Source organism: Podarcis melisellensis, assembly GCF_964234715.1.
Source record: "Podarcis melisellensis genome assembly, chromosome: 9".
NCBI lineage: Eukaryota > Metazoa > Chordata > Lepidosauria > Squamata > Lacertidae > Podarcis > Podarcis melisellensis.
The window spans coordinates 60,695,793-60,722,549 of NC_138541.1; the positions used below are offsets into that span (position 1 = coordinate 60,695,793).

General features: G+C 50.0%; 1 long non-coding RNA gene across 1 annotated transcript; it reads right to left on the reverse strand.

Moving 5' to 3' along the window:
- Positions 1-2,112: 2,112 nt before the first annotated feature.
- Positions 2,113-16,310, reverse strand: LOC309377447. The gene is made up of 2 exons (XR_014171581.1): positions 16,025-16,310; positions 2,113-3,356 (listed from the first exon to the last, which is right to left on the reverse strand). It is a non-coding gene; the product is annotated as an uncharacterized lncRNA (long non-coding RNA).
- Between the last annotated feature and the right edge of the window lie 10,447 nt (positions 16,311-26,757).

The following is a 26,757-nucleotide window of genomic DNA, read 5'->3' on the forward strand; positions in this document are numbered from 1 at the left end:
TGGCTGTGGCCACCAAAGTGGTTTATCTATTGTTTATTTATTTTAAATTCTTTTTTATTCAGTTTTACATTATACATTTAATTTCAAACATTAATCATAATCATCAACATTTAGGATTCCCTGAACCCTTAGACTTCCCTCCAGCCCTCCATAGTTTCCATTATCAGGCATTTTCTACTGCATCATGTATTTTCTCTATTTTTCTATTATTATCTTAGATTTTAATACATTACAAGTATTACTCTAATCCTGCCAAAGTTTTTAGCTGTTTACAGTGTTCTCTTAAGTAAATTGTAATTCCACCCCACCCCACCCCCCGCATTTCATATTAAAATTTCTATCTTCCTGGTTTCTGATTTTCCCGGTCATTTTTGCCATTTTGGCGTAGTCCGTCATCGGTTTATCTATTATTTAATTAATTAAGTTGCTCGTTGCTTTATCTTGCCCAGGGCGACCAAAAGTGACTTTTAACCAACCAAACAAAAAAAGCAAAATAAAAACTTCTGTTCCTTCATGTTGTGGGTTAAAGATCTGTGCGGTGCTAAAACGCCACATGGTGGAGTCTTCTGCCATACATGTGGTCATGTAGAGATGGATGAGTGAATATCTTTTTCAGCCATGGACTTAACAAAAGAACGTACCTCCATACTTTGCAATATTACACAATATTAAACTAGGCCAGGCCATTCTGCCAAAGGCTAGGAGCAGGTGGATGAAACAGAGAGAATGCCATTGGCAAATAAGTATGAGGAAATCAGCAAAGGAAATTCCCAGATAAAATGAGTTGCAGGTAGGCAGTGCTCAGATGCTTCCGGGAATTAGGTTCATGGATGAGCACAGACATGCTATTTAGGGAGGGCAAGTAAGCAGTCCTCCCATCTGTTAAATCATGTGTGGCAATTTAAAGCATGGGTCTGATGACTCAGGCTAGCCTCAGAGGTGCCCTGTATCTTGCCCACAAGGTCCCACAGACCTTGAGTGGCAGGTCTCTGGCAATGCCCCTCACCCCTATAAGGTGCCTAAAGGTGCTCACCACAACTCATTATTTACCTGTCACGCTTCTTGCACTTTCTTGCACGTTCTGCCTGGACACTGAGATCCAGCGCTGAGGGCCTTATGGCGGTTCCGTCATTGCGAGAAGTGAGGTTACAGGGAACGAGGCAGAGGGCCATCTCGGTAGTGGCACCCACCCTGTGGAATGCCCTCCCACCAGATGTCAAAGAGAAAAATAACTACCAAACTTTTAGAAGACATCTGAAGGCAGCCCTGTTTAGCGAAGCTTTTAATGTTTAATAGGTTATTGTATTTTAGTGTTTTGTTGGAAGCCGCCCAGAGTGGCTGGGGAAACCCAGCCAAATGGGCGGGGTATAAATAATAAAATAATAATAATAATAATAATAATAATAATAATAATAATAATAATAATTACTTCCTGCTAAAAGTGACTAGGCAACTGAATTAACAGCTGACCTCAACTCAATAACAAAACACCTGGCTGACAGGCCAGTGTACTGGCAACCCAAAATTTATACTGGACTCCAAGGTAGCCGGCAAAACCTGCACTGGATCTAAGGGAGGGTGGGCAGGTGCTGAGATTCCAAAGAACTGGAAGAATGGGTGGAAACGGCTTAAATATCCATGCCCCCTCCCATGTTGTCCTGGCACCCCAAGCAGCTAAGGCAGGCGTAGGCAAACTCGGCCCTCCAGATGTTTTGGGACTACAGCTCCCATTATCCCTAGCTAACAGGACCAGTGGTCAGGGATGATGGGAGTTATAGTCCCAAAATATCTGGAGGGCCAGGTTTGCCTATCCCTGAGCTAAGGCCTTCTGCCCCTTCACCCTCCCAGAATTCAAAAGCTGCTTCTGTTCTGTGCAAAGCCCGGGCTTAGAATCTGACCAACGTCTCCTGTCATGTTGTCTGCATGTAGAAATGTTCTTTCCCATGTTTCTCTTTTGTTCTCTAGTTTGGAATACTGCCTGGGAACAGGAAAGAGAACCATCTACCTCAACAGCTGTAAACGCCAGGTCACCGCCGATGTGTTCCTCTCATGTTGGACTGAAGGGAATCGGTAATTCTGGAGCACGGACTGGACACAGAGAGGCAAAATCAATTCAGATTTCAAGGAGAGTTTATTTGGTTCGCATATGCAAAGCAAATGGTGCAGCGCAATACACATAGCTGTCAACCGTCCCTTATTTGGTGGGAAACTCCCTTATCCCAATGCCGTGTCACGCTGCTGTCCCTTATTGATGGTGTCCCTTTAATTTCCCGGGTTTCAAAGGAAGCAGCTCCTCTCCCTCCCCCCTGCTGGCCAGGGAGGCTCCAACTATGTTGCTTGGCTGCATTGCTCACCCAATAAGGAGTCTAAGAACGACTGGGGGGTGGAGCTTGCATGCCTTGTGCCGATCAAATTGGCCACGTTGCCTGGGGACTCGCCTTTGCTCAGCGCTTCCCAGCAGGTCCAAGTCCAGTCAGCCTTTTGTCCCTGCCATTTTCACCTCTCTTCAATCCTTTCTTCTTCCTTCCTCGTTTTGCTGGTCCCATGGGTTACTACAGAGGCAAGGTCCAAGTCTGGTCCGTGGTCAAAGGTGCAACTTGGAGGCAGTCCGTAGTAGCTGAAGCTGGGTGCAGGGCAGGGAGTCCGGTGAAGTCAGCAACAGGCTTGCAAGCAGGGAACCAGGGCGGGTCAGGAGCTCAGGCAGGAAAGCAGGACAGGGTTCATGCAGGAACTAGCAACCAACAATGTTGCTCCTGCAACTTGGGACTGGGGCTGGCCGGCTTTGATCTGCCCCAAGGCATAGGGTGGCCACGATCCTCTGGTGACTCGCCTCTCCTGGTCTGGAGGCGAGCACTCCTCCTGCGGGAACTTAGTTCCCTCTGCAGCTCAGGAGAGGCTGGAGGGTTACCTTGATCTCATCGCCCTCGTTCTTCCCTTACTCCCTTTTAACTCTTCCAAACTGAGCACCTTCTCTTCACCAGTCACGCCGTACGCTCATTCCAGATCTTCCACAATAATGTCCCCTTCTTCAGGTGCTGGCCTAATACGGGCCCGGTTTCGGGCTTTTGCCTTCGCAAGCTCTAGACAGCTCTTGAAGAGTTTTGTCCCAACTGGTGCCAGAGGAGGCTGCTCCTTGGGCTGGAGCGGGGCCACTTTGTTGTTCTTTTTAAGCTGCATTACACCTCTCAGTCTCCTGAGCCACTCTGTTCCGCAAAGGACTAGTCCGCTGAACTTTCCTTCTTCCTGAATGTCTGGAACTGACTGCATGCTTGCTGCTGGCTCCGCCTCCTCTTTCAGCAGTCAAAATCAGAAGAAAATCCAAATCCTCTGCTTTCTCCCTTACCGCACCTACACACCTTTCTCTGCCTCTCCTCACGAACCCACAATGGACATCTGTAGCTGGTGGCTTTTAAGGGAGAAGCAGGTGATTCACAAAGGAGGGCAGGCCATTGTTACCATGGCAACCCACCCACCTTGACCCTGGGCCCAACTCCCCCCCCCCCATGTTTCTTCAGAACTTGGAAGCACCTGCTGTTCCGTCTGCAGGTGAATCTTCTCCTTTGGAGCTCATGTTTCTATACCAGATCTTTCTTCATTCAGCCCCATTTCCAAAGGGAGACAATCCCAACATCCCTTGAAATGCAGTAGAAGACTCCCAAGTCTAGGGGTGTCCATAGCACAGGATTAGACAATCTGCTTTGCATTCTCACCATCCTCATAGATAATCCTGGATTACATCTCCAGCTGGGGCAGAGAATGTCCCCTGTCTGAAACCCGGTCAGTTGAGACGATGCTGAGGTGGGTGGGTCAATGTCTGACTCTGTCCAGGGCAGTTTCCTAGGAATATTCCTCTTCAGTCATTTACCCTGAAGACAAGCAAGCTAACTTCTCCACACGACCAACAATCCATTTCTCCATTTAGAAGACAATATGGAAAAGTCCCTGTTTTATATACAACAATGCAAGGATAAAAAATCTTGAATATGAGGGGAAGCAAAATTCTGGCCTCTGTAATGAAGCAATAGGCAAAGGGTCCTGAAGGAGAGCAAGTTGGGGGGGCGCATCAAACTGTGATTCCTGCATTGCAGAGGGTGGGGCTAGATGGCCTTTGGTGTGGCCCCCAGTTCCACGATTCTGTAATTTGAGGATTGCACTCTGTACTGGGTCCTGTTAGATTTATGCAGCATCACTTTTCCCTTTCCCCCCTTATTTATTTTGCATTTTATTTCTTATATTACATCAGTAATCTTTCTCATATTACATTACAGGTCTTATTATAATATAATTTCCAACATGTATACAAAAATCATATACAAATTTTATATACTTATAAAGAAAATATTTTACAAATGAATGTACTCTTATTATTGTATATTTCATTGCATTTTATCTAATACATTCCTATATCAATATGTGCGCTTAGTCTTATTTCTCATCTCAGTCTCACTCCAACGTCAATCAAATGCTAGCATAGATAGCAAACCTTTACTGTATTTTCAAACATATGTGTCAGGGAACTGACATCAGAGCGAGAGGCGGAGGCAGGGCTCCAGAGTGATGCCGGAGAGGGGACCAGCAGGGGGGAAGGAATTCAGCGCAACACCAGTAGAGAAGGGAGGGAGATGGAGGAATTGGAGACTGGTCTCCAAGACCCTGCATCAGAGACCAGTGGAGAGAGCGCTGGCACACCCCTGCCTTCCCCTTACTTGCGCAGATGAGTTCCACGCAGGGAAAGTAGGAGGAGACTTGGCGTCAAACAGCTCTTATGCTGGAAAAGGTTCAAGAAACGCCCATTGACAGATTCTGCAAGCGACTGACCGGCCACGGAGTGTGGGCTGTCAGCCAAGGCATGGTGAACCAGGCAATCGGACACAACTAGCAGGCAACTTACGCACAAGTAACCCCTTACAACCATTACAATATGTTTTATATCTATCCCACTTTTCCATAATTTTTTGTTTTGAATTGCCCCTCAGGGTATTTGTTGACTGCGCCATTTCAGCAAATTCTTGCAGCTGGTAATGCCAGTCCATTATTGTCGGGGCTTCTTGTTCCTTCCTCCCCTTTGCCACCCAAGTCTGAGCTGCGGCCGTTGCAGATAAGAATACCTCCCTAAAGGCCTTCGGGATGTCCCTGCCAACAATGCTTAACAGAAATGCCTCTGGTCTTTTTAAAAAAGTTATTCCAGACATTTTTTTAAACTCCTTGTAAATTAAGCCCCAGAACACCTTGATCTTCCTACATGTCCGCCACATGTCGCCATGACTCCCACCACACCTCCAACAAGTATTCGCTAAATTTTTATACATGTTTGACAGTCTTGAGGGGATGAGGTACCATCTGGGCTGCATCTTTAACATATTAAAAATGCCATGAAATGTTAATCAGCCAAACATTTTTGCCCGTCACCTCAAGATATGAACTAAAGGCTCCCAGGCAGGACTTCCGGAGGAGATCATTCCTCAAGTGGGGAGCCACTGTGGAAAAGGCCAGATCTCTTGTTGCCACCCTCCGGACCTGTCATGTAGGAGGCACACCAAGAAGGGCCTTAGATGATGATTGCAGGGTCCAGGTCAGTTCCCATTGGGAGAGGTGGTCCATTTCACGAAGCAGTGTCTCTTGTTTTGTGACTGACCCTGGAGCTCCTCATAATCTGCACACACCCTGTCCAATCCTGTCCAACTCTGCCCCGACCATGATTCTCTTCCACTTGCCTATCCTGACTCCAACCCCTCCTCGCCAAACCCTGATTTGAACTTCATTTCCTCAGACAAGGGACCTCCACCTTTCCCCTGAGGATCCTTATACATTGTTCTAAGTGGGAACTCTTTGCTAGACATGTGTCCCCCCAAAAAAAACTTTCAATAAATTATGGTATTTCAGGTTGGGTATAGAGTGATGATATGTCCATCCCCTCGTTCTGTTGCTCTCCAGCCACCATTGCCTACTCACCTGTCCAGGGAACAGGCAAGAAGTGAATGAGCAGATGACAACCAATGTTCTTTCTCCCTTGTCCACACTTGCTTGCTCCCTCTATCACTGAAGGGAAAAGCTGGAGGAGCAAACAGGGGGTGATGCCAAGCAGCAAGAACTGGCAGTCTGATAACCATGCAGTGGGAGGGTCCTTCTGCAAGTGCCCAGCAATGCCCAACAGTGCCGTCCTGAATCCAGCGGTTCTCAAACTGTGGGTCCCCAGATGTTGTTGGACTACAACTCCCATCATCCCTGACCACTGGTCATGCTGGCTAGGAATGATGGGAGTTGTAGTCCAACAACATCTGGGGACCCACAGGTTGAGAAACACTGCCCTAAGTTGAAATCTCAGCTCTTCCTGCTTGCACCAACATCTACTTGATGTGATGTGTGTGGTTGTGTGGTGTAGTGGTTAAGAGCGGTAGTCTCGTAATCTGGTGAACTGGGTTTGATTCCCCGCTCCTCCACATGCAGCTGCCGGGTGACCTTGGGCCAGTCACACTTCTCTGAAGCCTCTCAACCCCACTCACCTCACAGAGTGTTTGTTGTGGGGGAGGAAGAGAAAGGAAAATTTTAGCCGCTTTGAGACTCCTTTCGGTAGTGATAAAGCAGGATATCAAATCCAAACTCCTCCTCCTCCTCCTCCTCCTCCTCCTCCTCCTCCTCCTCCTCCTCCTCCTCCTCCTCTTCTTCTTCTCAATTACAAAATTGCATGAAAGAAGAAGGTTGGGGAATGCTGGAGAACATGGCATTCTGAGTCCCATTCTGAGAAATTCCTTGCATGTAAACCTGGTGTCTCTAAACAAAGCAAGAGCTCAGCTAGCAAACGCAGCGGCATGGCGACTAGAAGTCAAAGGATCCCGTATCTGCCAAGAGCCAAGGTAGTGCTGTTCACTATCCATTTCTGAATAGACTTAGTTCTAGATGCAGGGAAGTAGCTGTGTTGGTCTGATGGAGTAGAAATATATATATATATAATGTCCAGTAGCACCTTAGAGACCAAATAGGTTTGTTCTTGGTATGAGCTTTCGTTTGTTCATGCACACAAAAGCTCAAACCAAGAACAAACTTAGTTGGTCTCTAAGGTGCTACTGGACTTTTCTTAATTTTTTAAAAATATATTTAACATAATGTACAGATTGGCCACAAACGCCAGAACACAGGCAATGCAGGCCTATTCCTGATCAGTTAATTAGTACAATTTTTCAATATCTTGACCAAAATCCTTACAGTTAAGAAGAAAATGAATATTAGATTCTAGATTTTGTATTTTGTGCTAGTTAATTGAACAAAATAAACCATCATAGCAGATATTAATCTAATATCAATTAATGAGCCTACCAAAATATCTTTCTCAGTCTGGTATCTGAGGCTGACAGTGTGGGTGCCATGAATGTTTCCCTGGGGAGAGCATTCATTCATTCATTCATTCATTCATTCATTCCTTATTAAATTTCTATACCACCCTTCATCCAAAAATCATAGGGCGGTTCACAACGTAACAATATAAAATGAGAATTCCAAAAAACAACAACCAGCAACCCGACAAACATATTGCTTTTGCTTCATTTATGCTTACGCACCAAGAAGATACACAAAAAGAAATAGACATCATCCCCAAGGGGCCTAATTCCCCCCCCATTGTTTTTGGTTTCTTCCTCGCACGGTAAGGGTGAGTCAGCGGTCAGCCTTTCGTCCCCGCCATTTTCACTTCTCTTCAATCCTTTCTCCCTGTTAAGTTGTGGGCGAACATGTCAGACGACACAGCTCATCTTTAAACAGCTCTTCTTTATTCAGATGCCAGAACAGAACTAGGCTGAGGAGCTCAGTCAGCCTGCTTATATAGAGCTCCAGAACAATGCAACTGTTGCCATTTTCTGAAACTATCCAATCACTGAAAGTCACTTTTCAACCCTCCATTTGCATACAAAACTATCCAATCACTGAACATCACTTTTTGATCCTTCATTTGCATAACTATTTGCTGTCCCAGGGTGAGAACTTCAGTACATAACACCCCTCCCCACCGAGATAAGGCGACAGGTTACAATTGTAATGTTTTCCTTATGTACAGCACTACACGTAATGGTTCAATTAGGCACAAAAGCATATCGGTTACATTTGACGTACTTAGACCAACAGTGATACATGTCCAACAACATAGTCCTTTAAATAAGTTGGGCGCTTGGAAACTCTGCCAGACCGCCGGGGACTGGTAGACAAGGCCGGGGGGCCACACAATTCTTGCTGAGGCTGTGGTGCGACCCTAGGTGGCGTTGAAACCAAATCCCCTGGATCCGCTGCTGTGGGTGGAGCCTCCGCAAGTGGAGTGGTCTGAGCCTGTGGTGAGTCTGGCAGACCCTCTAAAGTGGTTTGGTTCGGCTCCACGCTGGCAGTTTGCGAGGGAGGTGTAGGTGGAGCCTCGCCATCTGTAAGTGTCTCTTCCGGAGCCCCGAGCGCAGTTGGGGGCACCACGGTAGTGTCCAAGTCCCCAACCCTGCGCCTAAGCTGGTCTATGTGCCAGCGCCACAAGCGTCCATCTTCGAGTGCCACCTGCTACGAGCAAGGTCCAGTGACTCCCACTACTGTGGCTGGCACCCAAGGAATCTCCCCCACATAGTTCTGGGCAAAGACCTGGTTTCCTGGAACAAATGACCGTGGCGCGTTGGCACTGCCTGGGGGTTCGGCAACGGCAAAGTCCGGGTGCAGCCGGTCGAGCGGTGTCCTGCGGCGGTGGCCCATAAGCAGTTCAGCAGGACTCCGCCCTGTGGCCGCATGAGGGGTGATGTGTTGCACGAACAAGTATTTGGTGACCCGCTCGTGCCAGTCTCCACGGTCAAGGCGCGCCAGTGCCTCTTTTGCCGAGTGCGCCATTCTCTCCACTTGCCCGTTGCTGGATGGATGAAATGGTGCCGTTAGGGCATGGCGGATGCCCGGTCCCAAAAGATACCACTCAAAAGTGCCTGACGTGAACTGCGGTCCGTTGTCGGCGACAAGGACATCACAACACCCATTCGTCGCAAACAGGCCTCGCAGCACCTGGATGATGGCCTTGGTAGTGGTGGAGGGCATCAGGGCCACGTCCAGCCATTTGGAATAGGTGTCCACCACTACCATAAAGGTCTGGCCGTGAAAGGGGCCGGCCAGATCGATGTGCACCCTCGACCAGGGTGTCTTTGGCGTCTCCCAGGTGTGTCCCTTAGCTGCCAGTGGTGCAGGCCTCGATTCTTGGCATGCTTCACAGGCGGACACCCAGGCAGTGATGGCATCGTCCATGTTAGGCCACCAGACGTAACACCGATCCAACGCCTTCATTTTGACAATTCCCGGATGGCCGACATGCAGAGCCTCCACGACGCGTTGACGGAGTCTTTGGGGAATCACATTGCGGTCTCCCCACAGCAGACAGGCACAATGAGCCGAGAGTTCATGTTGTCTGGTTGCAATCGCTTGGAACTCTGATGCAAACGGCCCTTGTGGCCACCCCCTCCACACCCAGTTGAGCACACGGCTGATGGTGCGATCCTGGGCAGATGCAGAGGCCACAGTGGCAGCTGATACAGGCGCTGCCGGAAGATCCTCAATCAGGAGGAGCGATGAAGCTCCTTGACCCCAGCCACAAGTGCCAGTGCCTCCTTGTCGAGCTGGCTGTAATTACGTTCAGATAGAGTAGCGTTCTGGAAAAGTAGGCGAGCGGTGCTTGTTTTGTGACTGACCCTGGAGCTCCTCATAATCTGCACACACCCTGTCCAATCCTGTCCAACTCTGCCCCGACCATGATTCTCTTCCACTTGCCTATCCTGACTCCAACCCCTCCTCGCCAAACCCTGATTTGAACTTCATTTCCTCAGACAAGGGATCTCCACCTTTCCCCTGAGGATCCTTATACATTGTTCTAAGTGGGAACTCTTTGCTTGACATGTGTCCCCCCCAAAAAACTTTCAATCAGTTAGGGTATTTCAGGTTGGGTATAGATTGATGATATGTCCATCCCCTCGTTCTGTTGCTCTCCAGCCACCATTGCCTACTCACCTGTCCAGGCAACAGGCAAGAGGTGAATGAGCAGATGACAACCAATGTTCTTTCTCCCTTGTCCACACTTGCTTGCTCCCTCTATCACTGAAGGGAAAAGCTGGAGGAGCAAACAGGTGGTGATGCCAAGCAGCAAGAACTGGCAGTCTGATGACCATGCAGTGGGAGGGTCCTTGTGCAAGTGCCCAGCAATGCCCAACAGTGCCGCCCTGAATCCAGTGGTTCTCAACCTGTGGGTGCCCAGATGTTGTTGGACTACAACTCCCATCATCCCTGACCACTGGTCATGCTGGCTAGGAATGATGGGACTTGTAGTCCAACAACATCTGGGGACCCACAGGTTGAGAAACACTGCCCTAAGTTGAAATCTCAGCTCTTCCTGCTTGCATCAAGTTCGACTTGATGTGATGTTTGTGTAGTGTGGTGTAGTCTCGTAATCTGGTGAACCAGGTTCAATTCCCCGCTCCTCCACATGCAGCTGCTGGGTGACCTTGGGCTAGTCACGCTTCTCTGAAGTCTCTCAGCCCCACTCACCTCACAGAGTGTTTGTTGTGGGGGAGGAAGAGAAAAGAGAATGTTAGCCACTTTGAGACTCCTTTGGGTAGTGATAAAGCAGGATATCAAATCCAAACTCCTCCTCCTCCTCCTCCTCCTCCTCCTCCTCCTCCTCTTCTTCTTCTTCTTCTTCTTCTTCTTCTTCTTCTTCTTCTTCTTCTTCTTCATTACAAAATTGCATGAAAGTAGACTGTTGGGGAATGCTGGAGAACATGGCATTCTGAGTCCCATTCTGAGAAATTCCTTGCATGTAAACCCTGGTGTCTCTAAACAAAGCAAGAGCTCAGCTAGCAAACACAGCGGCATGGCAACTAGAAGTCAAAGGATCGCATATCTGCCAAGAGCCAAGGTAGTGCTGTTCACTATCCATTTCTGAATAGACTTAGTTCTAGATGCAGGGAAGTAGCTGTGTTGGTCTGATGGAGTAGAAATATATATATATATAATGTCCAGTAGCACCTTAGAGACCAAATAGGTTTGTTCTTGGTATGAGCTTTCGTGTGTGCATGAACATGAAAGCTCATACCAAGAAAAAACTTGGTTGGTCTCTAAGGTGCTACTGGACTTTTCTTAATTTTTTAAAAATATATTTAACATAATGTCCAGATTGGCTGCAAATACCAGAACACAGGCAATGCAGGCCTATTCCTGATCAGTTAATTAGTACTGGTCATGTACTGGTCTGTTTTAGCACTGGGCAATTTTTCAGTATCTTGACCAAAATCCTTATAGTTAAGAAGAAAATTAAGATTAAATTCTAGATTTTATATTTTGTGCTAGTTAGTTGAACAAAATAAACCATCATAGCAGATATTAATCTAATATCAATTAATGAGCCTACCTAAACATCTTTCTCAGCCTGGTATCTGAGGCTGACCGTGTGGGTGCCATGAATGTTTCCCTGGGGAGAGCATTCATTCATTCATTCATTCATTCATTCATCATTAAATTTCTATACCACCCTTCATCCAAAGATCACATGGCGGTTCACAACGTAACAATATAAAATGAGAATACCCAAAAAAAGCAGCAACAACCTGACAAACATATTGTTTTTGCTTTATTTATGCTTACGCACCAACAAGATACACAAAAAGAAATAGACATCATCCCCAAGGGAGCCGAAAGTTCAAGTTGTCTGGTTGCGAACGCTTGGAACTCTTATGCAAACGGCCCTTGTGGCCACCCCCTCCACACCCAGTTGAGCACATGGCTGATGGTGCGATCCTGGGCAGATGCGGAGGCCACAGTGGCAGCCGATACAGGTGCTGCCGGAAGATCCTCAATCAGGAGGAGCGATGAATCTGGAGCCGGGTCTTCCACAAACTCTGGAAGAGGGCAACGGCTGAGGACGTCGGCATGGCCCATCGATTTCCCCGGGCGGTGGACGAGTCGGTAGTGGTAGGCAGCCAGGAAAACAGTCCATCGCAGCATGCGCGGCGAGAGGACTGGTGGAGTTAGACGATCACCGGCAAGGAGGCCCAGGAGCGGCTTGTGGTCAGTGATGACGTCAAAAGTCCTGCCATAGAGGTATTCATGGAATCTCTTCACTCCACCCACAACAGTGTGACGCGGCAGCTAAAAAAGCCAATGCAATTCTGGGCTGCATCAATAGGAGTATAGCATCTAGATCAAGGGAAGTAATAGTGCCACTGTATTCTGCTCTGGTCAGACCTCACCTGGAGTACTGTGTCCAGTTCTGGGCACCACATTTCAAGAAGGACACTGACAAACTGGAACGTGTCCAGAGGAGGGCAACCAAAATGGTCAAAGGCCTGGAAACAATGCCTTATGAGGAACGGCTAAGGGAGCTTGGCCTGTTTAGCCTGGAGAAGAGGAGGTTAAGGGGTAATATGATAGCCATGTTCAAACATATAAAAGGATGTCACATAGAGGAGAGAAAAAGGTTGTTTTCTGCTGCTCCAGAGAAGCGGACACGGAGCAATGGATCCAAACTACAAGAAAGAAGATTCCACCTAAACATTAGGAAGAACTTCCTGACAGTAAGAGCTGTTTGACAGTGGAATTTGCTGCCAAGGAGTGTGGTGGAGTCTCCTTCTTTGGAGGTCTTTAAGCAGAGGCTTGACAACCATATGTCAGGAGTGCTCTGATGGTGTTTCCTGCTTGGCAGGGGGTTGGACTCAATGGCCCTTGTGGTCTCTTCCAACTCTATGATTCTATGATTCTAAGTGCCAGTGCCTCCTTGTTGAGCTGGCTGTAATTCAGTTCAGTCAGAGATAGCGTCCTGGAAAAGTAGGCGAGCGGTGCTCCTCTTCCATCTGGAAAACGGTGACTAAGGACAGCGCTGATGCCAAAAGGTGAGGCGTTGAAGGCAAGGAGCAACGACCTGGATTCACTGTACTGTACCAGCACACTGTCCGATGAAAGGAGAGCCTTGACCTCGTTGAAGGCCGCCGTCTCCCGATGACCCCAGGACCAAGGCGTCTTTGTGCTGAGGAGTCGGTGAAGAGGCTCAGCCACCGTGGCTTTGTGGGGCAGGAACATGTTATAAAAGTTCAGCAGCCCCAGGAACGCCTGCAACTCTGTCTTGTTCTTTGGGATGGGGGCCTGCTGGATAGCGCGGATCTTGGATGTGGTCGGGTGAAGGCCGGAGGCGTCGATAAGATAGCCCAGGAACTGCACCTGTGGAACAGCAATCTGGCACTTCTCCCTCTTTACCTTGAGCCCGACCTCTTGGAACCTGGTCAGCACGGCACGGATGTGCTCGAACGGCTTCTGGTGTGAGTCTGTGGACACCAAGACCTCATCAAAATATGGTACCACGCCTGGAAACCCTTGCAGGAGACGCTCCATAAGGCTTTGGAAGATGCCAGGAGCCACGCTCACCCCAAACTGCAACCGGCGGCAACGGAATGCCCCTCGGTGGGCGACGATCGTCTGGGCTTCAGCAGTGGCATCATCGACGGGCAGTTGTTGATAGGCTTGGGCAAGGTCGAGCTTAGCGAAGAGCTTACCCTCACCCAGGGAATGCAGCAGGTGTTGGACAACAGGAACGGGATAAGCGTGCTGCTGAAGTGCCTTGTTTATCGTGCAGTTGTAGTCAGCGAAGATTCTCACCGACCCGTCTGGCTTGACAGGCGTGACGATGGGGGTTTCCCACTTGGCGTGGTCAACCGGCTCCAAAACTCCTTGGGCGATCAGCTTGTCCAGTTGTTCATCCACCTTAGCCTTGAGAGCAAAGGGAGACCGGCGTGGCTTTAGCTTGATGGGGGCGACTTGTGGATCAAGGCTAAAGGAGATGGGCGTACCTGTATATTGCCCCAAAGTGCCGTCATAAACCTCGGCAAAGTCTTTGACCAGACTCTCAGTCTCTGCGTTAGAGATGCAGTTGATGCCGGTGACTTCCAGGCCGAGGGCATCAAACCAGTCTAGCCCTAGGAGGCTTGGCCGCTGATCTTCGACCACCACCAGTCGGAGCAGGCCCGAAAAATCCTTGAAGGCGATCCGGAACCGGCCAACGCCTACCATGGGAATGTCGTTTCCCTGGTAGTCTCTCAGGTATACGCGGTGAGAGTCGAGTTGCCTTTTGGACACTCTGCGTACCAGTCTTTTGATAGTGCTCCAAGACATGATGGACAGGGCAGACCCGGTGTCGATCTCCATGTCACATGGAGCTCCTTCAATGAGCACCGTGACGGGAATGGTTGCCTCTGCAGCCGGCGCATTCCAGTTGGCCCTTGGACTTCTGTTGGAACTTCCTGCTCTCCTACTTTGTCTGGTGCACATCATCGTCTTCACTGGAGGATGCCTCATCACTGCTTGCCTCTTCGTGAGGCACGGGAACTGGCTCCCTAGCAAGACGTGGGCTGCTGGACTTGCAGATCTCCTGGGCGGAGCATTCAGCAGCTTCCGAGGCCACAGCCTCCTCAATTGCTTTCTGCAGCGTGACGTCTGGCTTGGCGAGGAGACGCCGTTGCAGATGGATGTCCCGGACCCCGCAGACGATTCGATCCATCAGGGCATCGTCTAAGTCTCAGAACTCGCAGTGCATTGCAGCCTGTCGCAGGGCGGTGGTGTAGTTGTTGATTGACTCCCCCTCTGCCCGGTTCCGGTGGTAAAACGCATGGCGGGCAGCAATCTTGGATGGCTTTGGTGCGTAGTGGTTGCAGAGCTTCTCTTGGATCGTGTCCCACGGTGTTGCCTGGACTGCTTCAGGCGCAACCAATGCTCGGGCTATCTCAAACAACTCAGGCCCACAGAGGCTGAGGAATAGGCCCCGCTTCTGCTCCTTTTATACCTCTGTCAGCTCGTTGGCTTGGAGGTAGCAGTTGAACCGAGCGAGGTAGGAGTCCCATGATTCAGAGGCTGGCGCAAACGGCGGTAGAGGCACAAGTGAAGCCATGATTCCGATGCCGGCAAGAAGGGCGATGGATGGTTCTGTTCAGTGATTTCGCTCAGTGATTAGCTCTGCTCAGAGGGTGGCTGCATCTGGCTGTGCTCTGATGTCCATCAATCCAACCTTCGTCGCCAGTTTTAAGTTGTGGGCGAACATGTCAGACGACACAGCTCTTCTTTAAACAGCTCTTCTTTATTCAGATGCCAGAACAGAACTAGGCTGAGGAGCTCAGTCAGCCTGAATAACTATCTACAGTATCCCCCTGCTGGCCCAGGGTGAGAACTTCAGTACATAACACTCCCTCCTTCCTTGTTTTGCTGGTCCCGTGGGTTACCCAAGAGGCGAGGTCCAAGTCCGGTCCGTGGCCAAAGGTGCAACGTGGAGGCAGTCCGTAGTAGCTGAAGCTGGGTGCAGGGCAGGGAGTCCGGTGAAGTCAGCAACAGGCTTGCAAGCAGGGAACCAGGGCGGGTCAGGAACTCAGGCAGGAAAGCAGGACAGGGTTCAGGCAGGAACTAGCAACCAACAATGTTGCTCCCTCAACTTGGGACTGGGGCTGGCCGGCTTTTATCTCCCCCGAGGCATAGGGCGGGCATGATCCTCTGGTGACTCGCCTCTCCTGGTCTGGAGGTGACCACTCCTCCTGCGGGAACTTAGTTCCCTCTGCAGCTCAGGAGAGGCTGGAGGGTTACCTTGATCTCATCGCCCTCGTTCTTCTCTTACTCCCTTTTAACTCTTCCAAAGCTGAGCCCCTTCTCTTCACCAGTCATGCCGGCAGCTCATTCCAAATCTTCTACAATTATATCCCCTTCTTCGGGTGCTGGCCTAATACGGGCCCGGTTTCGGGCTTTGGCCTTTGCCAGCTCTCGACAGTTCTTGAAGATTTTGGGCACAACTGGTGCCAGAGGAGGCTGCTCCTTGGGCTGGAGCGGGGCCACTTTGTTCCTCTTTTTGAGGTGCATTAGGCCTCTCAGTCTCCTCAGCCACTCTGTTCCGCAAAGGACTAGTCTGCCAAACCTTCCTTCTTCCTGCATGCTTCCTGCTGGCTCCACCTCCTCTTTCAGCAGTCAAACTCTGATTTCTCTCTTACCGCCAACCACACCTATACACCTCTCACCGCCTCTCCTCACAAACCCACAATGGACACCTGTAGTTGGTGGCTTTTAAGGGAGAAGCAGGTGATGTCACAAAGGAGGGCAGGCCATTGTTACCATGGCAACCCACCCACCTTGACCCTGGGCCCAACTCCCCCCCCCCAATGTTTCTTCAGAACTTGGAAGCACCTGCTGTTCCGTCTGCAGGTGAATCTTCTCCTTTGGAGCTCATGTTTCTATACCGGATCTTTCTTCATTCAGCCCCATTTCCAAAGGGAGACAATCCCAACAGCCCTTGAAATGCAGTAGAAGACCCCCAAGTCTAGGGGTGCCCATAGCACAGGATTAGACAATCTGCTTTGCATTCTCACCATCCTCATAGATAATCCTGGATTACATCTCCAGCTGGGGCAGAGAATGTCCCCTGTCTGAAACCCGGTCAGTTGAGACGATGCTGAGGTGGATGGGTCTGACTCTGTCCAGGGCAGTTTCCTAGGAATATTCCTCTTCAGTCATTTACCCTGAAGACAAGCAAGCTAACTTCTCCACACGACCAACAATCCATTTCTCCACTAAAAGACAATATGGAAAAGTCCCTGTTTTATGTACAACAATGCAAGGATAAAAAATCTTGAATATGAGGGGAAGCAAAATTCTGGCCTCTGTAATGAAGCAATAGGCAAAGGGTCCTGAAGGAGAGCAAGTTGGGGGGGGGGCATCAAACTGTGATTCCTGCATTGCAGAGGGCTGGGCTAGATGGCCTTTGGTGTGGCCCCCAGTTCCACGATTCTGTAATTTGAGGATTGTACTCTGTACTGGGTCCTGTTAGATTTATGCAGCATCACTTTTCCCTTTTTCCCCTTATTTATTTTGCATTTTATTTCTTATATTACATCAGTAATCTTTCTCATATTACATTACAGGTCTTATTATAATATAATTTCCAACATGTATACAAAAATCATATACTAATTTTATATACCTATAAAGAAAATATTTTACAAATGAATGTACTCTTGTTATTGTATATTTCATTGCATTTTATCTAATACATTCCTATATCAATATGTGCGCTTAGTCTTATTTCTCATCTCAGTCTCACTCCAACGTCAATCAAATGCTAGCATAGATAGCAAACCTTTACTGTATTTTCAAACATATGTGTCAGGGAACTGACATCAGAGCGAGAGGCGGAGGCAGGGCTCCAGAGTGATGCCGGAGAGGGGACCAGCAGGGGGGAAGAAATTCAGCGCAACACCGGTAGAGAAGGGAGGGAGATGGAGGAATTGGAGACTGGTCTCCAAGACCCTGCATCAGAGACCAGTGGAGAGAGCGCTGGCACACCCCTGCCTTCCCCTTACTTGCGCAGACGAGTTCCGCGCAGGGAAAGTAGGAGGAGACTTGGCGTCAAACAGCTCTTATGCTGGAAAAGATTCAAGAAACGCCCACTGACAGATTCTGCAAGCGACTGACCGGCCACGGAGTGTGGGCTATCAGCCAAGGCATGGTGAACCAGGCAATCGGACACAACTAGCAGGCAACTTACGCACAAGTAACCCCTTACAACCATTACAATATGTTTTATATCTATCCCACTTTTCCATAATTTTTTGTTTTGAATTGCCCCTCAGGGTATTTGTTGACTGCGCCATTTCAGCAAATTCTTGCAGCTGGTAATGCCAGTCCATTATTGTCGGGGCTTCTTGTTCCTTCCTCCCCTTTGCCACCCAAGTCTGAGCTGCGGCCGTTGCAGATAAGAATACCTCCCTAAAGGCCTTCGGGATGTCCCTGCCAACAATGCTTAACAGAAATGCCTCTGGTCTTTTTAAAAAAGTTATTCCAAACATTTTTTTCAACTCCTTGTAAATTAAGCCCCAGAACACCTTGATCTTCCTACATGTCCGCCACATGTCGCCATGACTCCCACCACACCTCCAACAAGTATTCGCTAAATTTTTATACATGTTTGACAGTCTTGAGGGGATGAGGTACCATCTGGGCTGCATCTTTAACATATTAAAAATGCCATGAAATGTGAATCAGCCAAACATTTTTGCCCGTCACCTCAAGATATGAAACAAAGGCTCCCGGGCAGGACTTCCGGAGGAGATCATTCCTCAAGTGGGGAGCCACTGTGGAAAAGGCCAGATCTCTTGTTGCCACCCTCTGGACCTGTCATGTAGGAGGCACACAAAGAAGGGCCTTAGATGATGATTGCAGGGTCCAGGTCAGTTCCCATTGGGAGAGGTGGTCCATTTCACAAAGCAGTATCTCTTGTTTTGTGACTGACCCTGGAGCTCCTCATAATCTGCACACACCCTGTCCAATCCTGTCCAACTCTGCCCCGACCATGATTCTCTTCCACTTGCCTATCCTGACTCCAACCCCTCCTCGCCAAACCCTGATTTGAACTTCATTTTCTCAGACAAGGGACCTCCACCTTTCCCCTGAGGATCCTTATACATCGTTCTAAGTGGGAACTCTTTGCTTGACATGTGTCCCCCCCAAAAAAACTTTCAATAAATTATGGTATTTCAGGTTGGGTATAGAGTGATGATATGTCCATCCCCTCGTTCTGTTGCTCTCCAGCCACCATTGCCTACTCACCTGTCCAGGGAACAGGCAAGAAGTGAATGAGCAGATGACAACCAATGTTATTTCTCCCTTGTCCACACTTGCTTGCTCCCTCTATCACTGAAGGGAAAAGCTGGAGGAGCAAACAGGGGGTGATGCCAAGCAGCAAGAACTGGCAGTCTGATGACCATGCAGTGGGAGGGTCCTTGTGCAAGTGCCCAACAGTGCCCAACAGTGCCGCCCTGAATCCAGCGGTTCTCAAACTGTGGGTCCCCAGATGTTGTTGGACTACAACTCCCATCATCTCTCACTACTGGTCATGCTGGCTAGGAAGGATGGGAGTTGTAGTCCAATAACATCTGGGGACCCACAGGTTGAGAAACACTGCCCTAAGTTGAAATCTCAGCTCTTCCTGCTTGCACCAACATCTACTTGATGTGATGTGTGTGTAGTGTGGTGTAGCGGTTAAGAGCGGTAGTCTCGTAATCTGGTGAACCGGGTTCGATTCCCCGCTCCTCCACATGCAGCTGCTGGGTGACCTTGGGCCAGTCACACTTCTCTGAAGCCTCTCAGCCCCACTCACCTCACAGAGTGTTTGTTGTGGGGGAGGAAGAGAAAGGAAAATTTTAGCCGCTTTGAGACTCCTTTGGGTAGTGATAAAGCGGGATATCAAATCCAAACTCCTCCTCCTCCTCCTCCTCCTCCTCCTCCTCCTCCTCCTCCTCCTCCTCTTCTTCTTCTCAATTACAAAATTGCATGAAAGTAGACTGTTGGGGAATGCTGGAGAACATGGCATTCTGAGTCCCATTCTGAGAAATTCCTTGCATGTAAACCCTGGTGTCTCTAAACAAAGCAAGAGCTCAGCTAGCAAACGCAGCGGCATGGCGACTAGAAGTGAAAGGATCCCGTATCTGCCAAGAGCCAAGGTAGTGCTGTTCACGATCCATTTCTGAATAGACTTAGTTCTAGATGCAGGGAAGTAGCTGTGTTGGTCTGATGGAGTAGAAATATATATATATATATAATGTCCAGTAGCACCTTAGAGACCAAATAGGTTTGTTCTTGGTATGAGCTTTTGTGTGTGCATGAACATGAAAGCTCATACCAAGAAAAAACTTGGTTGGTCTCTAAGGTCCTACTGGACTTTTCTTAAATTTTTAAAAATATATTTAACATAATGTACAGATTGGCCACAAATACCAGAACACAGGCAATGCAGGCCTATTCCTGATCAGTTAATTAGTACAATTTTTCAATATCTTGACCAAAATCCTTACAGTTAAGAAGAAAATGAATATTAGATTCTAGATTTTGTATTTTGTGCTAGTTAATTGAACAAAATAAACCATCATAGCAGATATTAATCTAATATCAATTAATGAGCCTACCAAAATATCTTTCTCAGTCTGGTATCTGAGGCTGACCTTGTGGGTGCCATGAATGTTTCCCTGGGGAGAGCATTCACTCATTCATTCATTCATTCATTTATTCCTTATTCAATTTCTATACCACCCTTCATTCAAAGATCATAGGGCGGTTCACAACGTAACAATATAAAATGAGAATTCCAAAAAACAACCACCAACAACCCGACAAACATATTGCTTTTGCTTCATTTATGCTTACGCACCAAGAAGATACACAAAAAGAAATAGACATCATCCCCAAGGGGCCTAATTCCCCCCCCCATTGTTTTTGGTTTCTTCCTCGCACGGTAAGGGTGAGTCAGCGGTCAGCCTTTCGTCCCCGCCATTTTCACTTCTCTTCAATCCTTTCTCCCTGTTAAGTTGTGGGCGAACATGTCAGACGACACAGCTCTTCTTTAAACAGCTCTTCTTTATTCAGATGCCAGAACAGAACTAGGCTGAGGAGCTCAGTCAGCCTGCTTATATAGAGCTCCAGAACAATGCAACTGTTGCCATTTTCTGAAACTATCCAATCACTGAAAGTCACTTTTCAACCCTCCATTTGCATACAAAACTATCCAATCACTGAACATCACTTTTTGATCCTTCATTTGCATAACTATTTGCTGTCCCAGGGTGAGAACTTCAGTACATAACACCCCTCCCCACCGAGATAAGGCGACAGGTTACAATGGTAATGTTTTCCTTATATACAGCACTACACGTAATGGTTCAATTAGGCACAAAAGCATATCGGTTACATTTGACGTACTTAGACCAACAGTGATACATGTCCAACAACATAGTCCTTTAAATAAGTTGGGCGCTTGGAAACTCTGCCAGACCGCCGGGGACTGGTAGCCAAGTCCGGGGGGCCACACACAATTCTTGCTGAGGCTGTGGTGCGACCCTAGGTGGCGTTGAAACCAAATCCCCTGGATCCGCTGCTGTGGGTGGAGCCTCCGCAAGTGGAGTGGTCTGAGCCTGTGGTGAGTCTGGCAGACCCTCTAAAGTGGCTTGGTTCGGCTCCACGCTGGCAGTTTGCGAGGGAGGTGTAGGTGGAGCCTCGCCATCTGTAAGTGTATCTTCCGGAGCCCCGAGCGCAGTTGGGGGCACCACGGTAGTGTCCAAGTCCCCAACCCTGCGCCTAAGCTGGTCTATGTGCCGGCGCCACAAGCGTCCGTCATCAAGTGCCACCTGCTACGAGCAAGGTCCAGTGACTCCCACTACTGTGGCTGGCACCCAAGGAATGTCCCCCACATAGTTCCGGGCAAAGACCTGGTTTCCTGGAACAAATGACCGTGGCGCGTTGGCACTGCCTGGGGGTTCGGCAACGGCAAAGTCCGGGTGCAGCCAGTCGAGCGGTGTCCTGCGGCGGCGGCCCATAAGCAGTTCAGCAGGACTCCGCCCTGTGGCCGCATGAGGGGTGATGTGTTGCACGAACAAGTATTTGGTGACCCGCTCGTGCCAGTCTCCACGGTCAAGGCGCGCCAGTGCCTCTTTTGCCGAGTGCGCCATTCTCTCCACTTGCCCGTTGCTGGATGGATGAAATGGTGCCGTTAGGGCATGGCGGATGCCCGGTCCCAAAAGATACCACTCAAAAGTGCCTGACGTGAACTGCGGTCCGTTGTCGGCGACAAGGACATCACAACACCCATTCGTCGCAAACAGGCCTCGCAGCACCTGGATGATGGCCTTGGTAGTGGTGGAGGGCATCAGGGCCACGTCCAGCCATTTGGAATAGGTGTCCACCACTACCATAAAGGTCTGGCCGTGAAAGGGGCCGGCCAGATCGATGTGCACCCTCGACCAGGGTGTCTTTGACGTCTCCCAGGTGTGTCCCTTAGCTGCCAGTGGTGCAGGCCTCGATTCTTGGCATGTTTGACAGGCGGACACCCAGGCAGTGATGGCATCGTCCATGTTAGGCCACCAGATGTAACACCTATCCATCCCCTTCATTTTGACGATTCCCAGGTGGCCAACGTACAGAGCCTTCAGGACGCGCTGACGGAGTCTTTGGGGAATCATGACGCGGTCTCCCCACAGCAGACAGCTGCGATGAGCCGAGAGTTCATGTTGTCTGGTTGCGAACGCTTGGAACTCCGATGCAAACGGCCCTTGTGGCCACCCCCTCCACACCCAGTTGAGCACACGGCTGATGGTGCGATCCTGGGCAGATGCGGAGGCCACAGTGGCAGCCGATACAGGCGCTGCTGGAAGATCCTCAATCAGGAGGAGCAATGAAGCTGGAGCCGGGTCTTCCACAAACGCTGGAAGAGGGCAACGGCTGAGGGCGTTGGCATTGCCCATCGATCTCTCCGGGCGATGGACGAGCCGGTAGTGGTAGACAGCCAGGAAAACAGTCCATCGCAGCATGCGCAGCGAGAGGACCGGTGGAGTTAGACGATCACCGGCGAGGAGGCCCAGGAGCGGCTTGTGGTCAGTGATGAGGTCAAAAGTCCTGCTATAGATGTATTCATGGAATCTCTTCACTCCAGCCACAAGTGCCAGTGCCTCCTTGTCGAGCTGGCTGTAATTCCGTTCAGTCAGAGATAGCGTACTGGAAAAGTAGGCGAGTGGTGCTTCTCTTCCGTCTGGAAAACGGTGACTAAGGACAGCGCTGATGCCAAAAGGTGAGGCGTCGCAGGCAAGGATCAGTGACCTGGCTTCACTTTACTTTACCAGCACACTGTCCGATGAAAGGAGAGCCTTGACCGCGTTGAAGGCCGCCGTCTCCCGATGACCCCAGGACCAAGGCGTCTTTGTGCTGAGGAGTCGGTGAAGAGGCTCAGCCACCGTGGCTTTGTGGGGCAGGCCCATGTTATAAAAGTTCAGCAGCCCCAGGAACGCCTGCAACTCTGTCTTGTTCTTTGGAATGGGGGCCTGCTGGATAGCGTGGATTTTGGATGTGGTCGGGTGAAGGCCGGAGGCATTGATAAGATAGCCCAGGAACTCCACTTGTGGAACAGCGATCTGGCACTTCTCCCAATTTAACTTGAACCCAGCCTCTTGGAACCTGGTCAGCATGGCACGGAGGCGCTCAAACGGCTGCTGGTGTGAGTCTGTGGACACCAAGACGTCATCAAAATATGGTACCACGCCCGGAAGCCCTTGCAGGAGATGCTCCATAAGGCTTTGGAAGATGCCAGGAGCCACACTCACCCCGAACTGCAACCGGCGGCAACGGAATGCCCCTTGGTGGGCGACGATCGTCTGGGCTTCAGCAGTGGCATCATCGATGGGCAGTTGTTGATAGGCTTGGGCAAGGTCCAGCTTAGCGAAGAGCTTACCCTCACCCAGGGAATGCAGCAGGTGTTGGACAATAGGAACCGGATAAACGTGCTGCTGAATTGCCTTGATGATCGTGCAGTTGTAGTAAGCGCAGATTCTCAAGTCTGGCCTGACAGGCGTGACGATGGGGGTTTCCCACTTGGCGTGGTCAACCGGCTCCAAATCTCCTTGGGTGATCAGCTTGTCCAGTTGTTCGTCCACCTTAGCCTTGAGAGCAAAGGGAACCCGGCATGGCTTTAGCTTGATGGGGGCGACTTGTGGATCAAGGCTAAAGGAGATGGGCGTACCTGTATATTGCCCCAAAGTGCCATCAAAAACATCGGCAAAGTCTTTGACCAGACTCTCAGTCTCTGCGTTAGAGATGCAGTTGATGTCGGTGACTTCCAGGCCGAGGGCATCAGACCAGTCTAGCCCTAGGAGGCTTGGCCGCTGACCTTCGACCACCACCAGTTGGAGCAGGCCCCAAAAATCCTTGAAGGCGATGCGGAACCGGCCAACGCCTATCACGGGAATGTCGTTTCCCTGGTAGTCTCTCAGGTATACGCGGTGAGAGTCGAGTTGCCTTTTGGACACTCTGCGTACCAGTCTTTTGATGGTGCTCCAAGACACGATGGACAGGGCAGACCCGGTGTAGATCTCCATGTCACATGGAGCTCCTTCAATGAGCACCGTGATGTTCAGCTTGCGTCACGTAGGCGAGTTGGTTTGGCCAATCGTGGTTCCAGATGGGCAGCGGCAGTTGGTGAGAGCGAAACAGCTTTCCTTGGCAGACTGGAGTGAAGACTTGGACTTGCGAGTTGGTGAAGGGGTGTGTGTCAGACGGAGCCGATCGGCAGACCTTAGCGATGTGGCCCCTTCTGGAACACGTCCGACAGATGGCGTCTCTGAATCGACACTCGGCATGGGAATGGTTGCCTCCATAGCCGGCGCATTCCGGTTGGCCCTTGGACTTCTGTTGGAACTTCCTGCGCTCCCGCTTTGTCTGGTGCACATCATCGTCTTCACTGGAGGATGCCTCATCACTGCTGGCCTCTTCGTGATGCACGGGAACTGGCTCCCTAGCAAGACGCGGGCTGCTGGCCTTGCGGATCTCCTGCGCGGAGCGTTCAGCAGCTTCTGAGGCCACAGCCTCCTCAATGGCTTTCTGCAGCGTGAGGTCTGGCTTGGCGAGGAGACGCCGTTGCAGATGGATGTCCCGGACCCTGCAGACGATTCGATCCATCAGGGCATCGTCTAAGTCTCAGAACTCGCAGTGCATTGCAGCCTGTCGCAGGGCGGTGGTGTAGTTGTTGATTGACTCCCCCTCTGCCTGGTTCCGGTGGTAAAACGCATGGCGGGCGGCAATCTTGGATGGCTTTGGTGCGTAGTGGTTGCGGAGCTTCTCTTGGATCGTGTCCTACGGTGTTGCCTGGACTGCTTCAGGCACAACCAATGCTCGGGTCGTCTCAAACACCTCAGGCCCACAGAGGCTGAGGAATAGGCCCCGCTTCCGCTCTTTTGATACTTCTGTCAGCTCGTTGGCTTGGAGGGAGCAGTTGAACCGAGCGAGGTAGGAGTCCCATGATTCAGAGGCTGGCGCAAACGGCGGTAGAGCCACAAGTGAAGCCATGATTAAGATGCCGGCAAGAAGGGCGATGGATGGTTCTGTTCAGTGATTTCGCTCAGTGATTCAGCTCTGCTCAGAGGGTGGCTGCATCTGGCTGTGCTCTGATGTCCATCAATCCCACCTTCGTCGCCAGTGTTAAGTTGTGGGCGAACATGTCAGACGACACAGCTCTTCTTTAAACAGCTCTTCTTTATTCAGATGCCAGAACAGAACTAGGCTGAGGGGCTCAGTCAGCCTGAATAACTATCTAGGGTATCCCCCTGCTGGCCCAGGGTGAGAACTTCAGTACATAACACTCCCTCCTTCCTTGTTTTGCTGGTCCCGTGGGTTACCCAAGAGGCGAGGTCCAAGTCCGGTCCGTGGCCAAAGCTGCAACGTGGAGGCAGTCCGTAGTAGCTGAAGCTGGGTGCAGGGCAGGGAGTCCGGTGAAGTCAGCAACAGGCTTGCAAGCAGGGAACCAGGGCGGGTCAGGAACTCAGGCAGGAAAGCAGGACAGGGTTCAGGCAGGAACTAGCAACCAACAATGTTGCTCCCTCAACTTGGGACTGGGGCTGGCCGGCTTTGATCTCCCCCGAGGCATAGGGCGGGCACGATCCTCTGGTGACTCGCCTCTCCTGGTCTGGAGGTGACCACTCCTCCTGCGGGAACTTACGTAGTTCCCTCTGCAGCTCAGGAGAGGCTGGAGGGTTACCTTGATCTCATCGCCCTCGTTCTTCTCTTACTCCCTTTTAACTCTTCCAAAGCTGAGCCCCTTCTCTTCACCAGTCATGCCGGCAGCTCATTCCAAATCTTCTACAATTATATCCCCTTCTTCGGGTGCTGGCCTAATACGGGCCCGGTTTCGGGCTTTGGCCTTCGCCAGCTCTCGACAGTTCTTGAAGATTTTGGGCACAACTGGTGCCAGAGGAGGCTGCTCCTTGGGCTGGAGCGGGGCCACTTTGTTCCTCTTTTTGAGGTGCATTAGGCCTCTCAGTCTCCTCAGCCACTCTGTCCCACGAAGGACTAGTCTGCCAAACTTTCCTTCTTCCTGCATGCTTCCTGCTGGCTCCACCTCCTCTTTCAGCAGTCAAACTCGGAAGAAAATCCAAATACTCTGATTTCTCTCTTACCGCCAACCACACCTATACACCTCTCACCGCCTCTCCTCACAAACCCACAATGGACACCTGTAGTTGGTGGCTTTTAAGGGAGAAGCAGGTGATGTCACAAAGGAGGGCAGGCCATTGTTACCATGGCAACCCACCCACCTTGACCCTGGGCCCAACTCCCCCCCCCCATGTTTCTTCAGAACTTGGAAGCGCCTGCTGTTCCGTCTGCAGGTGTATCTTCTCCTTTGGAGCTCATGTTTCTATACCGGATCTTTCTTCATTCAGCCCCATTTCCAAAGGGAGACAATCCCAACATTCCTTGAAATGCAGTAGAAGACTCCCAAGTCTAGGGGTGTCCATAGCACAGGATTAGACAATCTGCTTTGCATTCTCACCATCCTCATAGATAATCCTGGATTACATCTCCAGCTGGGGCAGAGAATGTCCCCTGTCTGAAACCCGGTCAGTTGAGACGATGCTGAGCTGGATGGGTCAATGTCTGACTCTGTCCAGGGCAGTTTCCTAGGAATATTCCTCTTCAGTCATTTACCCTGAAGACAAGCAAGCTAACTTCTCCACACGACCAACAATCCATTTCTCCACTAAAAGACAATATGGAAAAGTCCCTGTTTTATATACAACAATGCAAGGATAAAAAACCTTGAATATGAGGGGAAGCAAAATTCTGGCCTCTGTAATGAAGCAATAGGCAAAGGGTCCTGAAGGAGAGCAACTTGGGGGGGGGCATCAAACTGTGATTCCTGCATTGCAGAGGGTGGGTCTA